Genomic DNA, 16,355 nt, shown 5'->3' with positions numbered 1-16,355 from the left:
ACTAGGAGGCTCATAACTTTCAATTTTTGAGGCACGTCAAAAACATGAAGCAAATTGATTGCGTGACCTCTGATCATCTTGTGATCTCCAGACTTGGGCAGAAGGGTGTGCCTAAGGATCCAGTTGATCGTAGGCAATTCTGAGAGCAGATAATGCACTGAGCCAAACTTGAACGTGTCAAGTGCTTCATTCGGAATCTCCTTGTACATGTTGGACATGGAGTTGTGGTCCATCTTTTTCTTGGCATAAATGTCCAAGTCATCTGCTTGCTCCTCTGGGGCATTGATCAGCTTCGCCCATTCCTCAACAGTAGAGTGGTACCTCATACCCTCAGACATCCATGTAATCCTCCCATCTGGATAAAAGTGAGCTGTGGAGTAGAACTGCATGATGAGTTCCTCGTTCCACTTTGTGAGCTTCTGCCCAACAAAGTCCTCTACTCCACACGCCTTGAAGCTGTCCTGAACTCCTGGGTAGTACTCTTCATTGTCCTTGATATAGGTCCAGTCGACCCATCTCATGTCACATACGATTGGCTTCTTGTCAAGTAGCACTGTCTCATAGAAATCTTGTTGCTCCTTGGTATGAAATATGTAGTCCACTGCAGTCCTTCTCCTAGAAGCATATGGATCTGCTTCTCTCCACTTCCTGAGCCCTGAGTCTCTCCTGAGCTTCATATCCTCAGCCACAGGATGAGCATCGTTGTGGTCTGGGATCTTGGGCTTGAGCTTCCAAAGGACACTCTCTTCCTCTTCCTCTGCAACAGTCTCGGGTACTGGGGCCTTGTTCTTCTCAGTGGCTGGGATGCTTCTTGTGTTTCTCTTTGGTGCACTCTTAGGCTTAGATGCAGCCTTAGGTGCTTCCTTGGGCTTGGATGCAGCTCCCCCTGACCTTATGGCATCTCCTATGAGTTTGGCTGCCTTGGGCGCTGGTGCAGCTGCCTCTTCTTCCTCCTCCTCTTCTACCATGATGGAGGCTTTCCCAAGCACTCTGGCTACAGTCTTCTTCACTCTTTCTTTCCTCTTCTTGCCCTCAGCTGCAACGGGCTCAATGGGAGCAGGCTTCTTAGTTGAGGCTCTAGCCTTTGACATGGGTTGCCTGCCTGCTGGCCTCTTGATTTTCAGGCCTGGCTTTGAGCCTTGAGCTGGCTCAACTCTCTTGGAGGTGGCCTCTTCCTCTGCCACATAGTCCTCATCTTCAGAATCTGAGGTTTTCTTCTTCCTTTGTCTCGTGGCAGCTTTAGGCAGGTTGCTGGGTGTGCTCCTGCTGCCATCATCTGAGGAACTTCAGGGGCTAGTGCCCTCACTCAACTGCACTTGCTGCTCTGACAAGTTTTGGCTGTCACTCTGGTCTGACATGTTGCAAACTGACTGCTGACCCTGTGAATAGATTATAGAGGAGATAGAGTGGGTGAGCATCACAAAATGCAGAGATTTTTGCAAAAAGAATGATCCAAAAACTTAGTTTTAGTTTCCCACTGAAATCATCTCGGATCTACCGATTTTCAAACTCGGTGATACCGAAGCAGTTTTGGAACCTAAACTAGTAAACTCGGTCAGACCGAGTCACAGTTCGGTGGCACCGAGACTGCTAGGGTTTCACTGAGTTCAAAAATCGGTCACACCGATAGTAATTCTCGGTCAGACCGAGTTTTACTTGTGCAATGGCATAAGCCAAATCGGTGGGACCGAGTTTTTCAACTCGGTGGGTCCGAGATGGTTTCGGCAGAAACCTAAACCTAGAATTTTCAAATCAAACCTAATCTATGAGCGTTTTGACTGGATAGAAGTTTATCAAACGTGGCCAGAAACAATGTGATCACAATGTGCTAGGAATCAGATTGAGGAATAGCACAAAGATCAAGTCCATACCCTAGTTCGGCGGGGACTTGCTACGGCAGCAACGGCTGGGCAGAAATCCCGTTGACGGCGACGGAGACCAGCGACTAGAGGCTGCTGGCGGCGAGAAGATGATCCGGAGACCTCGGGGGCAGAGCAGGCTATCGCGCGGGCGAAGGGGTTCGGAGAAATTTCCAAATTTTGCCCGTGACTATATATAGCCCGACCCTGTCGGTGTGACCGAGTTGAACAACTCGGTGGCACCGAGATTCATAACTGCGTGCAGTTACTGAAACTCGGTGAGACCGAAAGGTTCAAATCGGTTGCACCGAGATTGAAAACTTAGATCAACTTAATGATCTCAGTAGGACCGAAATGCACACAAAAGATGATGTCCATGAAAACTTTTAGGTTACCTTGTCCCTTGTCTTACCAACAAGAGGGTTTGTGACTCCTTGAACTAGTGCAAGATGTGGAAGTTGATTGCACTTGTTCTTGCCAAAATGATAAGAGTGAAGTATGTTGGCGGAGTCACCCTCAAGAACTTTCTAGTTCTTCTTCTTTTGGATCCACATCATCTTGATGGGAATCCTTGGAGTTGTAGTCGTACTTGATGAAGTGGACCTTGAAGTAGTCTTGGGAATCCACTTGACTAAGGTCTTAGGAGCTTCTTCAAATGCATCAATTTCCTCTTGAAGCTTGTTCTTGCCTTTTTGCTCGTAGTCTTGTGGTGGAAGATCATCTTGAGCTTGTGTCCCCTTGAAAAACTTCTCTTGTTCAGGGACAAACTTTGTCGTGGGGTATTGATCTTCTTCCCATTCAACTCCATTGGCATTGAACTTTCGTTCAAAACCAATACCTTGATTCTTCCGGTGCATTCCTTGCTTGCGCACAATTTCCTCAAATTGCTTACTCCCGGCAAGGCTTTTGTACACTCCTTTCTCTATAATTCCCTTCAATAAGCTATTTTCTTGCTCAAGTGTAACTTGGCTAAGAGAATCATTAGTGGAATCAAGAGAACTACTAGAAGCAACAATATTGGATTTAGCATGATCATTGTTACTACTAGCGGAAGAATCTTTCTTGTTAGATTTGACTTGAGGCATGTAAGTGGATAAGAGTAAATGCTTGGCAATGTAAGAAGAACTTTTCTTGCGGAGATCATCATTTATTGCCCTTAAGAACTCATGCTCTTGCTCAAGATTGAGCTTTTCAAAGCGTAGCTTCTCATGAGCTCTTAAAAGTTCTCGATGATCTTCGAAGATAGTGTCATGAGCTAACTTAAGAGTTTTTAGTTCTTTAGTTAGAGCCTTAATCTTCTCCTTATCATTGTCATTCGTTTTATCTTGATTAGCATGATTAATTGGTCTTTCATCATAGTATTCATCACTAGAGTTGTCACCAAGCAAATCATCACCTAACAAGTCATCTTCATCACTATTGAAATCAACATACTCGGGGTGTGTTACCTTAGGACCTTTGGCCATGAAGCATCTTCCAATTCCTTCATTTGGTGAGTCAAATATGTCGTAGGAGTTGGTTGACACAAGTGCTAGACCGGCAACACCTTCATCTTGAGTATCTTCGGAGTCGGAGTGATAACTTATCTCGGAGTGCCTGTCGGAGTCGGAGCCGGATACCCATTCACCAACATGAGCTTGATGTCTTCGTCTTGTGTAGCTCCTTGATGATTTTTCCTTCCTTTCCGAATCCTTGCTTCTCCGTGAGTATCTTCGTTCATAACGATCATCTCTACTCCTTCTCTCTCTTGGTGGTGATCCTTTGCTTCTTCTTTTTGGAGAATCTTCTCTTCTCTTGTAGGGAGCCGTACACTCGTTGGAATAGTGTCCGGGTCTTCCACAATTGTAACAGTTTCTCTCTCGACTAGAAGATCTTTTTTCATTGTAGGACCTTGACTTGGAGCTTCTATCTTTGCTTCTACTCTTGTAGAACTTGTTGAAGTTCTTCACCATTAAGCTCAATTCTTCATTGAAGTCTTGTTTCTCACTTGATGATGTAGGGGATTCACATGAGGCTTTATAGGCACCACTTGACTTGTTGTGAAGTTCCTCTTTATCCTTAAGTGACATCTCATGAGCAACAATTCTTCCAATCACTTCCGTTGGCTTGAGATCTTTGTAATTGGGCATCATTTGGATCAATGTGCACACGGTATCATATTTTCCATCCAAGGCTCTTAGGATCTTCCTGATGATGAATCTATCGGTCATCTCTTCACTTCCTAAGCCGGCAATCTCATTTGTGATGAGAGCAAGCCTAGAGTACATTTCAGCGACACCTTCACCATCCTTCATCTTGAACTTGTCAAGTTGGCTTTGAAGCACATCCAACTTGGATTCCTTGACGGAGTCGGTACCTTCATGCATATCAATCAAAGTGTCCCAAATTTCCTTTGCATTCTCAAGGGGGCTGATTTTGTTGAATTCTTCTGGGCATAATCCGTTGAAGAGAATATCACAAGCTTGAGCATTGTATTGCAACATCTTCAACTCATCCGCAGTAGCTTCACGGTTTGGTTCTCTCCCATCAAAGAAGTCACCTTGCAAACCAACACACACAATAGCCCAAACAGCGGGGTTATGTCCAAGAATATGCATTTTCATTTTATGCTTCCAACTAGCAAAATTAGTACCATCAAAGTAAGGACCTCTACGGTGATAATTTCCCTCGCTAGACGCCATACTCTCCTAGGTTGTGAAACCAAGGCTATGACCACCAAAAGCTATGGAGATCAAGCAAATGGAGACCAAAGCTCTGATACCACTTGTAGGATCGAAGTATGTCTAGAGGGGGGTGATTAGACTACTTGACCAAATAAAAACTTAACCTTTTCCCAATTTTAGTTCTTGGCAGATTTTAGGACAAGTCAAGCAATCATCACACAATTCAAGCAAGCATGCAAAGAGTTTATGGGCAGCGGAAAGTAAAGCATGCAACTTGCAAGAATGTAAAGGGAAGGGTTTGGAGAATTCAAACCCTGTTGAAGACACGGATGTTTTTCCCGTGGTTCGGATAGGTGGTGCTATCCTACATCCATGTTGATGGAGACTTCAACCCACGAAGGGTAACGGTTGCGCGAGTCCACACAAGGCTCCACCCAAGGGCAACGGTTGCGCGAGTCCACACAGGGCTCCACCCACGAAGGGTCCACGAAGAAGCAACCACCCACAAAGGGTCCACGAAGAAGCAACCTTGTCTATCCCACCATGGCCATCGCCCACGAAGGACTTGCCTCACTAGTGGTAGATCTTCACGAAGTAGGCGATCTCCTTGCCCTTACAAACTCCTTGGTTCAACTCCACAATCTTGTCGGAGGCTCCCAAGTGACACCTAGCCAATCTAGGAGACACCACTCTCCAAGAAGTAACAAATGGTGTGTAGGTAATGAACTCCTTGCTCTTGTGCTTCAAATGATAGTCTCCCCAACACTCAACTCTCTCTCATAGGATTTGGATTTGGTGGAAAGAAGATTTGAGTGGAAAGCAACTTGGGAAGGCTAGAGATCAAGATTCATATGGTAGGAATGGAATGTCTTGATCTCAACACATGAGTAGGTGGTTCTCTCTCAGAACATATGAGTTGGAATGGTGTGTGTGTTCTTATGGCTCTCTCCTCGAATGAGGAAGGAGGTGGAGGGGTATATATAGCCTTCACACAAAATCCAACCGTTACACAGTTTTCCAATCTCAGTGGGACCGAATCAGTAAACTCGGTCGGACCGAAAATGTAAACCTAGTGACCGTTAGAGATTTTCGGTGGGACTAACATGCAACTCGGTAGGACCGATTTGGTTAAGGTTTGGGCATAACGTAATCTCGGTGAGACCGATTACACAAACTCGGTGAGACCGAATTTGGTAATTAGCTAACCAGAGAGTTGGTCAGGCAAACTCGGTGGGACCGATTTGCTCTTTCGATGAGACCGAGTGGAACTCGGTGAGACCGAAAAGTTACAAAGGGGAAACACTGAGTTTACATTGCAATCTCGGTGGGACCGATTCGCTCTTTCGGTGGGACCGAAAAGTTACGAAAGGGAAACAGAGAGTTTGCAACCCCATCTCGGTGGGACCGAGATCCTTATCGGTAGAACCGAATTGCTAGGTTTTGGCAGTGGCTAATGACAAGTGAAACTCGGTGGCGCCGGATAGGAAGAATCGGTAGAACCGAGTTTGGCTTAGAGTTTAGGTCATATGTGGATATGGGAAAGTAGTTGAGGGTTTTTGGAGAATATCACTAAGCACATGAAGCAAGAGGCTCATTAAGCAACACCTCATCCCTCCTTAATAGTATTGGATTTTCCTATGGACTCAATGTGATCTTGGATCACTAAAATATAAAATGAAGAGACTTGAGCTTTTGAGCTTGAGCCAATCCATTGTCCTTAGCATTTTGAGGGTTCCACTTTCACATCCATGCCATGCCAATCATTGAGCTTTCCTGAAATAATCATCTTGGAATAGCATTAGCTCAATGAGCTATATGTTGTTATGAATTACCAAAACCACCTAGGGATAGTTGTACTTTCATCCTTCCTTCTCCTTCTCCTCCTTCCTTTCCTCCTCCTAGTAGGAGTAGGAAAGGGGAGTCCTACTCCTACTAGGAGGAGGACTCATCCTCCTGGCGCGCCCATAGAGGGTCGGCCGGCCTCCCCCCTTGCTCATTTATATACAGGGGCAGGGGGCACCTCTATACACACAAGTTGATCTCTCCCAGCCGTGTGCGGTGCCCCCCTCCACCATATTCCACCTCGGTCATATCATAGCGGTGCTTAGGTGAAGCCCTGCGTCGGTAGCAACATCATCACTGTCACCACGCCGTCGTGCTGACGGAACTCTCCCGTGAAGCTCTGCTGGATCGGAGTTCGCGGGACGTCATCGAGCTGAACGTGTGCTGAACTCGGAGGCACCGTGCGTTCGGTACTTGGATCGGTCGGATCGTGAAGACGTTCGACTACATCAACCACGTTGTGCTAACGCTTCCGCTTTCGGTCTACGAGGGTACGTGGACAACACTCTCCCCTCTCGTTGCTATGCATCACCATGATCTTGCGTGTGCGTAGGAAAATTTTTGAAATTACTACGTTCCCCAACAGGAGCATCCTCCGTCCTTTCTTGTCTATGCAAAAATGTTGTGTTTGCTGATCTAGGGCATGCGGTAGTACTGCTCCTAGGAGCAGTAGTACCGCAGGCCCTTGCGGTAGTACCAGCCTCTGGTGCGGTAGTACCGCAAGTGCCCACGGTAGTACCGCTTCCTTCGAGCGGTAGTACCACGCGAGCTGCTGCTATTGAGGTAGTAGGGGTGGATGTAATTTTTTACATCCGCGCCCTATGCGGTAGTACAGTGCGCTTTGACCAAGCTTAGCAGCTGGCATGGCAGTAGGAGCGGATGCAATTTTTTACATCCGCACCCCGCGCGGTAGTAACTCTCCTGGCTTGCAGTACTACCGTGTCGGATTTTTGCATAGATCCCATCTCAGCGGAAGTTGCCACATATGTATTTTTATATGTCCGTGCCTTCCCAATATCTGGACCATCCCAGCCTTGCGGTAGTACCGCAAGAGGGAGCGGTAGTACCGTGCCAGCGATTCTACCGCCCTCTGCCTCACAGCTTCAGGGTTGTTCTGGTTTCTGCTGCTCGGGCGGTAGTACCGCGGGGCACAGCGGTAGTACCGTGTGCCCTTGTGGTAGTACTGCGTCCCCGGCGGGGTAGTACCGTGCCACGCAGGCTGAGTTGGTGGATAACGGTTGGATTTGTTCTTCCACTATACAAGGGGTGTCTTCTTCTCCGAGTTGACTATCTCTTCCATCCCCAAGCCCCATTATTGCTCCAAGCTCCATTTTCCCCCGATCTCTCTCCCTAGCCAATCAAACTTGTTGATTATCTAGGGATTGGTTGAGAAGGACTAGATCTACACTTCCACCAAGAGAAATTTAATTCCCCCACTCATCCCTTGCGGGTCTTGTTACTCTTGGGTGTTTGAGCACCCTAGACGGTTGAGGTCACCGCGAAGCCATATTCCATTGTGGTGAAGCTTTGTGGTATCGTTGGGACCCTCCAATTAAGTTGTGGAGATAGCCCCAACCTTGTTTTTAAAGTTCCGGTCGCCGCCTCCAAGGGAACCAATAGTGGAATCACGGCATCTCGCATTGTGTGAGGGCGTGAGGAGAATACGGTGGCCCTAGTGGCTTCTTGGGGAGCATTGTGCCTCCACACCGCTCCAACAGAGACGTACATCCCCGCAAAAGGAAGGAACTTCGATAACACATCCTCGTCTTCACCGGCTCCACTCTTGGTTATCTCGTGCCTTTACTTGTGCAAGCTTATTCGTGGTGTGTCCCTTGCTTGCTTGCGTACTTGTTCTTTGTGCATCATATAGGTTGCTCACCTAGTTGCATATCTAGACAACCTACTTTGATGCAAAGTTTAAATTGGTAAAGAAAAGCTAAAAATTGTTAGTTGCCTATTCACACCCCCCCTCCTCTAGTCAACTATATCGATCCTTTCAGATGTGTTATTCTCAAGATGAGTGTTTATTCACTTGTCATTACATGAGAGTACGACAAAGGTATTAGGGATGCCCAGTCCCGAAATGAAAAATGAATTTACTTTATGTTGTCAAATAATAAATTCCTTGGAAAGTGTTGGTATGGAAGGCACCCGTGGATACGTTTAGCCATGGAAAGTGAAAGTATGGTAGAAAAAGGAATAAACTTTATTTTCTGTTTGGGAACCGCCTATGATATATCTAGCATGGAAAGTATTGGCAACTACTCGATCGTTTTCGTTGACAGGAAAAGCATGTCACCCAAAATGTTTTATCTCTATCTTTTTCGCTTTGAGCTCTGGCACCTCTACAAATCCTTACTTCCCTCCGCGAAGGGCCTTTCTATTTACTTTATGCAATTTTTATTTTTACTTGAGTCTCCATCTTCTCTTATAAAGCACCAACTAAGAGGCACTATGATCTTACTTGAGCATTGGGTGTAGCTAATATGCAAGTGTGTTTCATGAATGGATCAATGATTCAGCATAATAGGCCAGGGATATTTTGAAAGACATGGTTGTTTGTTGATATGCTTGAGTATTAAAGTCCAATTGCTTTGAACCATATAAAAGTCCAATTGTCCATGCTATAAAAGAAAGAATATGTGATGAACATGTTAGGCGGCATTCCACATTAAAAATTATGTTTTTATCATTTACCTACTTGAGGACGAGCAGGAATTTAGCTTGGGGATGTTGATACGTCTCCAACGTATCTATAATTTGTTATTGTTCCATGCTATTATATTATCATTCTTGGATGTTTTACAATCATTTTGTAATCATTTACATTATTTTTGGTACTAACCTATTGACATAGTTCCCAGTGCCAGTTGCTGTTTTTTTGCTTGTGTTTTACATCGCAGGAAATCAATATCAAACGGAGTCCAAATGCAGCAAAACTTTTTGTGGAATTTTTATGGACCATAAGACACCCAATGGGCCGGAGAAGCACCTGTGGTGCCCCGAGGGGGCACAACCCACCAAGGCACACCTGGGCGCGCCCAGGTGGGTTGTGCCCACCTCGGTGGCCTCCCGCATCGCCTCTTTGCTCTACAAATACCCCAATATTCCAGAAACCCTAGGGGAGTCGACGAAAATCAATTCCAGCCGCCGCAAGTTCCAGAACCACCAGATCCAATCTAGACACCATCACGGAGGGGTTCATCATCCTCATTGGTGCCTCTCCGATGATGCGTGAATAGTCCTTTGTAGACCTTCGGATCCGTAGTTAGTAGCTAGATGGCTTCCTGTCTCTCTCTCTCTCTTGATTCTCAATACAATGGTCTCTTGGAGATCTATTTGATGTAACTCTTTTTGTGGTGTGTTGATCCGATGAACTTTGAGTTTATGACCAGATCTATGTTTTTATCCATGAAAGTTATTTGAGTTTCTTTGATCTCTTATATGCATGATTACTTATAGCCTCGTATTTCTTCTTCGAAACTTTGGTTTAGTTAGGCCAACTAGATCAATTTTTCTTGCCATGGGAAGAGGTGCTTTGTGATGGGTTCGATCTTACGGTGCTTGATCCTAGTGACATAAGGGGAAACAACACATATGTATCGTTGCTATTAAGGATAACAAGATGGGGTCTGTTTCTACATAAATAGATCTTGTCTACATCATGTCATCGTTCTTATTGCACTACTCCATTTCTCCATGAACTTAATACACTAGATGCATGCTGGATAGTGGTCGATGTGTGGAGTAATAGTAGTAGATGCAGACAGGAGTCGGTCTACTAATCTTGGATATGATGCCTATATAATGATCATTGCCTGGATATCGTCATAATTATTTGAAGTTCTATCAATTTCCCAATAGTAATTTGTTTACCCACCGTATGCTATTTTCTCGAGAGAAGCCACTAGTGAAATCTACGGCCCCGGGGTCTCTTCTTTATTATATTTGCCTTCACGATCTATTTGTATTTGCTTTTATTTTTAGATTTATTAATTCAAAAATACCATGCTGCAATTTTTATTTATTTATTCTATCACGCGTTCCCGCAAGATCTATTTATCTAATCTACTACAATTTTACCTATCTTTTTACCCATGAGAGATTGACAACCCCTCTCTTACGTCGGGTTGCAAGTATTTGTTCTTTGTGTGCAGGAGCTGTTTACATGGTGTTGTGTGGTTCTCCTACTGGTTCGATAACCTTGGTCTCATCACTGGGGGGGAATACCTACCGTAGTTGTGCTGCATCATCCCTTCCTCTTTGGGGAAATACCGACATAGTTCAAGCTGCATCATGCTACAACCGATGTCATGGGGCTGCCTGGACAGCCCTGTGGGGACAAATGAGGCTAATCGCCTGGAATTGCCGGTGTTTGAGTAATGGCCCAGCGATTCGCAGTCTTCTGGAACTCCAGAAGAAGGAGGACCCCGATGTTCTGTTCTTGTCGGAGACAAATATGGAGCAAAGAAGGTTGAAGTGGTTGAGGTGGAAGATGAATATGACATGCATGATAGCGAAAAACTGTGAGGGCCAAAGCGGTGGATTAGCGATGTTCTGGAAGAAGGATGTTAACTTGAGAGTTGTGGGTTTTATGTCCAAATACCATATTGATTATGAGATAACCGAAGAGGATGGTTTCAAGTGGAGGTTTACGGGCATCTATGGTGAACCAAAGATGCAGGAGAAACATAAGACATGGAGGCTCCTAAGAACTCTGAAACATCTGAACCATATACCATGGCTTTGTGCTGGTGATTTCAATGAAGTGTTGCATGAATGGGGAAAAGAAGGCAGTGTGCCAAGGAGTCAAGTGTACATGGAAAGATTTAAGGAGGCATTGGAATTTTGCGAGTTGGGAGACCTTGGCTTTGTGGGAGATATGTTCACCTGGAGGAACAATAGTCATACAGCTGATAAGTATATAAAATAAAGGATTGATAGAGTTGTTGCTTCTCAGGCTTGGTGCGACCGGTTCACCGTGTCATAAATGGCGACCCCCGCCATTCATACCACGGGTCGATCATAATTGATACAGCAGGTGCAGCAGCTGTTAGACGTGGGTAGAACGAGCAAACTACCCAAGGTTTGAGGGTGGCTAGCTAGAGGAGGAAGGATGCAAGGAGATAGTGAAGAATGCATGGGAAAGGGAGACTATGTTGGAAGGAAAGGAGGTGGCGCGGGCGATGAGAGGCGTAATGCGAGAGCTAATAGACTGGAGCAGGAATGTATTGGGTGATCTGGAGAAACGCATACATCGGGTCAAGAAGGAACTGGAAGTGGTGAGGAGGAAAGAAATCAGCGAGGCGCAGGTTAGGCGGGAGGGCGTACTTCGCTTCAAGCTGAACCAACTAGAAGAGCAGCTGGAAACATACTGGAAGCAACAATCTCATGTCAATTGGTTAATGAGAGGAGACAGAAATACAAAGTTTTTCCATGATGTAGCCTTGGAAAGAAGAAGAAGAAGAAGAAGAAGAAGAAGAAGAAGAAGAAGAAGAAGAAGAAGAAGAAGAAGAAGAAGAAGAAGAAGAAGAAGAAGAACAAGAAATAAAACCAGGACGTTGCGGAGGGAGGATGGTACTATTGTTGACAAGGAGGAGGATTTGAAAGAAGTTGTTACTAATTATTTTCTGAACCTCTTCATTTCACCTACAGGTGCTAGGCAGGATGAGTTGCTGGCTTGTATTGAGCCACGTGTTACCCCGAGTATGAATGAGCTCCTCCAGAGAGAATATACCTGGGAGGAAATTTTCAAAGCCCTACAGAGCATTGGTGACTTGAAACTCATGGCCCTGATGGTATGCCCTCAGTTTTTTATAAGCAGTGCTGGGATGTGGCGCGAGACAACATTGTGGCAGAAGTGTTGAATGTGCTGAACGGCGGCCCTATGCTAGAGTGATGGGATGAGACTTGCGTAGTACTCATCCCAAAAGTAAATAATCCCGAAAGCATGAAGGATCTAAGGCCGATCAGCCTGTGCAACGTGGTTTATAAGTTAATCTCCAAAGTCCTGGCCAATCGCTTGAAACAAATTCTACCAGACATCATCTCCCCAAATCAAAGTGCATTTGTGCCCGGGCGACTCATTACACACAATATACTCCCAGCCCACGAGTGCACACACTATATGAAGAGGAAGACGAGGGGCCAAAAAGGGTATGCAGCTATGAAGTTGGATATGAGCAAAGCTTATGACCGTGTTGAGTGCCATTTTTTAGAAGATGATGTACAAGTTGGGGTTCAATGAGCAATGGATAAACTGTATCATGTTATGTGTATCTTCGGTGTCATATAGAGTCAAGGTCAATGGGGAGTGCATAGAAGTGATTGTACCACAGCAAGGGTTGAGACAACGGGACCCACTATCCCCCTATTTGTTCCTCATATGTGCGTAAGGATTTTCATCACTGTTGAATAGGACGGAAGTGGATGGAGATTTGACTGGAATTCGGATTTGCAACGCTGCTCCAAGATCTAACCATCTTTTGTTTGTGGATGACTCCCTAGTACTCATGAAAGCTAACCGTGAGAGTGTTATGTCTCTGCAACATGTACTAAAATTGTATGAGGTTTGCTCAGGACAGGTTGTGAATTATAAGAAGTCGTCGGTAATGTTTAGCAAGAACACAAGAGAAGCAAAAGGAGAGAGGTGTTGGACGCTCTACTTATTAGGGTTAAAGCTTGGACTGAGAGGTATTTGGGACTCCCAGTATATGTTGGTCAACCTAGAAAGCAAATTTTAATATTTAAAGGACATGATATGGCATAAAATACAGGGATGGCAAGAGAGATTACTATCAAAGATGGGAAAGGATTTTCTTATAAAAGCATGTGCACAAGCGATTCCGACCTTTGCAATGCCATGCTTTGACCTTACCAAGCCTTTGTGCGAAGAGATTGGGATGATGATATGTGGGTTCTGGTGGGCTAAGCAAGAGAAAAATAATACGATGCACTGGTTGAGTTGGGAACCGCTGACTAAGCCGAAGAAGGATGGCGGGATGGGCTTCCGGGATATATATATATATATGGTTTTAATCTCGCTATGCTGGCCCAGCAGGCTTGGCGCATGCTGTCCAATCCGGACTCTGTGTGTGCCAAAATGCTGAAGGCGAGATACTTCCAAAACACCACCATTCTTAATGCAGTGCCACACCCAGGCATCTCTTATACATGGCGTAGCATCTTGCGGGGTGTGAAACCGTTGAAAGAAGGCATCATATTCCGTGTGGGTGATGGAGCTTCGATCAATATCTGGTCCGGCCCATGGATGAACAAGGATGGTGTACGAACTCACTTATACATGGCGTAGCATCTTACGGGTGTGAAACTGTTGAAAGAAGGCCTCATATTCCGTGTGGGAGATGGAGCTTCGATTAATATCTGGTCCGACCCATGGCTGAACAGGGATGGTGTACGAACTCCAAAGACCCCTCGTGGAAGATGCTTGCTAACCAGAGTTTGTGAGCTTGTGGACCCGGATACCCATGAGTGGGATGAGACCCTTGTAAGGGACATATTCATTGCGGAGGAAGCAAGGATTAACTTGGCAACCCAAGTCCAGGATGATTATGAGTATGACAGTAAGGGCCAGCTGTTAGGTCAGCCTATAAGCTATATGTACAGAAGAAAGACAAAGACTAGCCAGAGTCACCCAGCCCGCACTAGTATGGCTGGGACTGGAAGGAGATTTGGGCCCTGCCTTGCCAGCCAAAAATTCAACAATTTATATGGCAGTTTGCACATAATAGTCTACCCCTGAAGCTGAATTTGAAACGCGGGGGTGTTGACTGTGACACCTGCTGTGTGTGCTACAAGAGATTGGATGAGGACGGTGGGCACCTATTTCTTCGTTGTAAGCTTGTCAAACCCATTTGGCGATCACTGCAACTGGAGGACATCCGAGAGCAGATGTGTGCGTGCAGTAATGCAATGGAGGTGATGCTAGTAACCCTCCGGCTACCAGAGAATAAAAAAGTACTTGTTGCATGCCTCTTGCGGAGATGGTGGACCTGGAGAAATAAAATAAACGCCAGTTAGCGCAAATGATCAGTGGATGGCCTGCCAGCTGAGATAAATTATTGGGCCATGGAAGCTTCACTACTCTGCAAACAACCTTGCCCTGAACCACCAGCGCAACGGGAGCAGCAATGGAGGAGTCCTGAGGCAGATTGGCGGAAGATTCATTGTGATGGGGCGTTCTTTGCGTCTACTAGGACTGGTGGATCGGGCTTCGTTATCCCGGACCACTCGGACGATGTACGAGGTTCTAGAGCCGGCCGTCTCCACAATGTTGCGACAATAATTTAGGCGGAAGCTGAAGCTTGCGCGGCTGCTCTGGCGGCAGCAAATTGTGGCATGACAAACATCCAGGTTGAGCTGGATTGCCAGGAGTTGGTCAGAGCGCTTCGGGGCAAGGACTCAGACTTGGCAGTTGAAGGTCTCCTCTAGTCCTCTTTAGAGAAATCCGTGACTTCGCCCGATTCAATTTTAATCATGTACTCTTTTCTTTCGCCCCAAGGGCGTGTAATAAGCTAGCACATGCTTTAGCTGCTTTTGGCGCTCGCCATGCTGTTGACCGGGTGTTATGGACTGACGACATCCCAAATGATGTAAGTGTTTGCGAGGCCAGCATTTAGACTAGACCAGTATAGTGTATGGAATAGCAGTGTTCCATCTAAAAAACGACAACATGTGGGTGAGAGAATGAGAGTATTTTCATTTTTTTGTTTTTTTTTCTTAGCCAGGTGAAAGCAACATACTGGAGGTAGTGCACGCCCCCTGGCTTGTGGACCCAGCGAGGGTCTTCTCCGGTACTTCTTTATTTTTAGTATTTTTTTTATATATTTCAAAATAAATCTCCCTAAATTTGCACATTATTTTCAGCTCTGGAGAATTGCTATATGTGGAGTAGCTTTTTCAGGTCAGTATTCCAGCTACCGGTAATCTCCCTCTTTTAATATATCTTGCATTTTAAGAGAGAAAAGACATTAGAATTGCATCATAATATGGAATATCTCTTCAAAACAATATAAATAACAATAGGAAAAAATAATGCAAAATGGACGTATCAAAGTTGCTCACCTTGAATATCGATGCCGTTGTGCTTGGGCCACCGGTTGCAATGGGGGCGCGTGACCTCCCCTTCAACTTCAGATAATTCCGAGCTAGGGTCTCAGTGCCATTGTTTGGCTAAGCAAGCGTCCTCCGTGGTGCAATAGTTTTTCATTAGGTCAGAGAGTTTGGCGAACATCCTCAGACGTTGACTGTAGACTTCCCTAATAACCCCTTAATTGTAAACGTTTAGGCGGAATGCTGCTAGGGCTTCCTGTTGGGAAACATAGTAGAAAACAAAAAAATCGCCCTACGATCAACCACGTACACTATGAAGATGCAATAACGGTTTGGATCAGATCGTTACCAACTCTGAGTTGCAGGGGAAGAAGACGAGTCGGAGTAGGTCGTACTTGAAGTCCCTCGAACCGTCGATGAACAATCCCTCGAACAGAAGACCGAAAGCACAACCTCTGCACAATTTGCAAGTGTACAGTCTTCGCTTTCCGGCAATGCTTTGTCGTCCAGAGCTAATCGTCGCCAGGGAATTAGAGGGATAAGATTAGAACCACATTGGGCTTCTAATTATGAGGATTAGAGGATCTAGATCTACCTCTAATTAGATCAACTAGAACTAGAACTAGAGAACTAGAGGAGCCTCCAAAAACTTGTGTATCCAAAGGGCCAACTCCTCAAGTATATATAGGTTGGAGGAGAGGGGAGGGGCACCACAGGGGGGTAAAGAATCCTTCCCCCTTTGGTCGGCCAAGGAGGGGAAGTTCCCCTCCAATTCGGCCTCCCATTGGTTTCTCCAAGAAGCAAGGGGGCGCCTCCCCTATGGGGCCCAAGTGGCCCAATATTATTTCCATCACTTGGCCTTTTTAGACCCGTTGATATTTCATTAAATATAAAAGTCTCCTAACTATTATGAATTTAA

This window comes from Triticum aestivum, chromosome 2A, assembly GCF_018294505.1.
Source record: "Triticum aestivum cultivar Chinese Spring chromosome 2A, IWGSC CS RefSeq v2.1, whole genome shotgun sequence".
NCBI lineage: Eukaryota > Viridiplantae > Streptophyta > Magnoliopsida > Poales > Poaceae > Triticum > Triticum aestivum.
Note: the sequence above shows the minus strand (reverse complement) of the source record.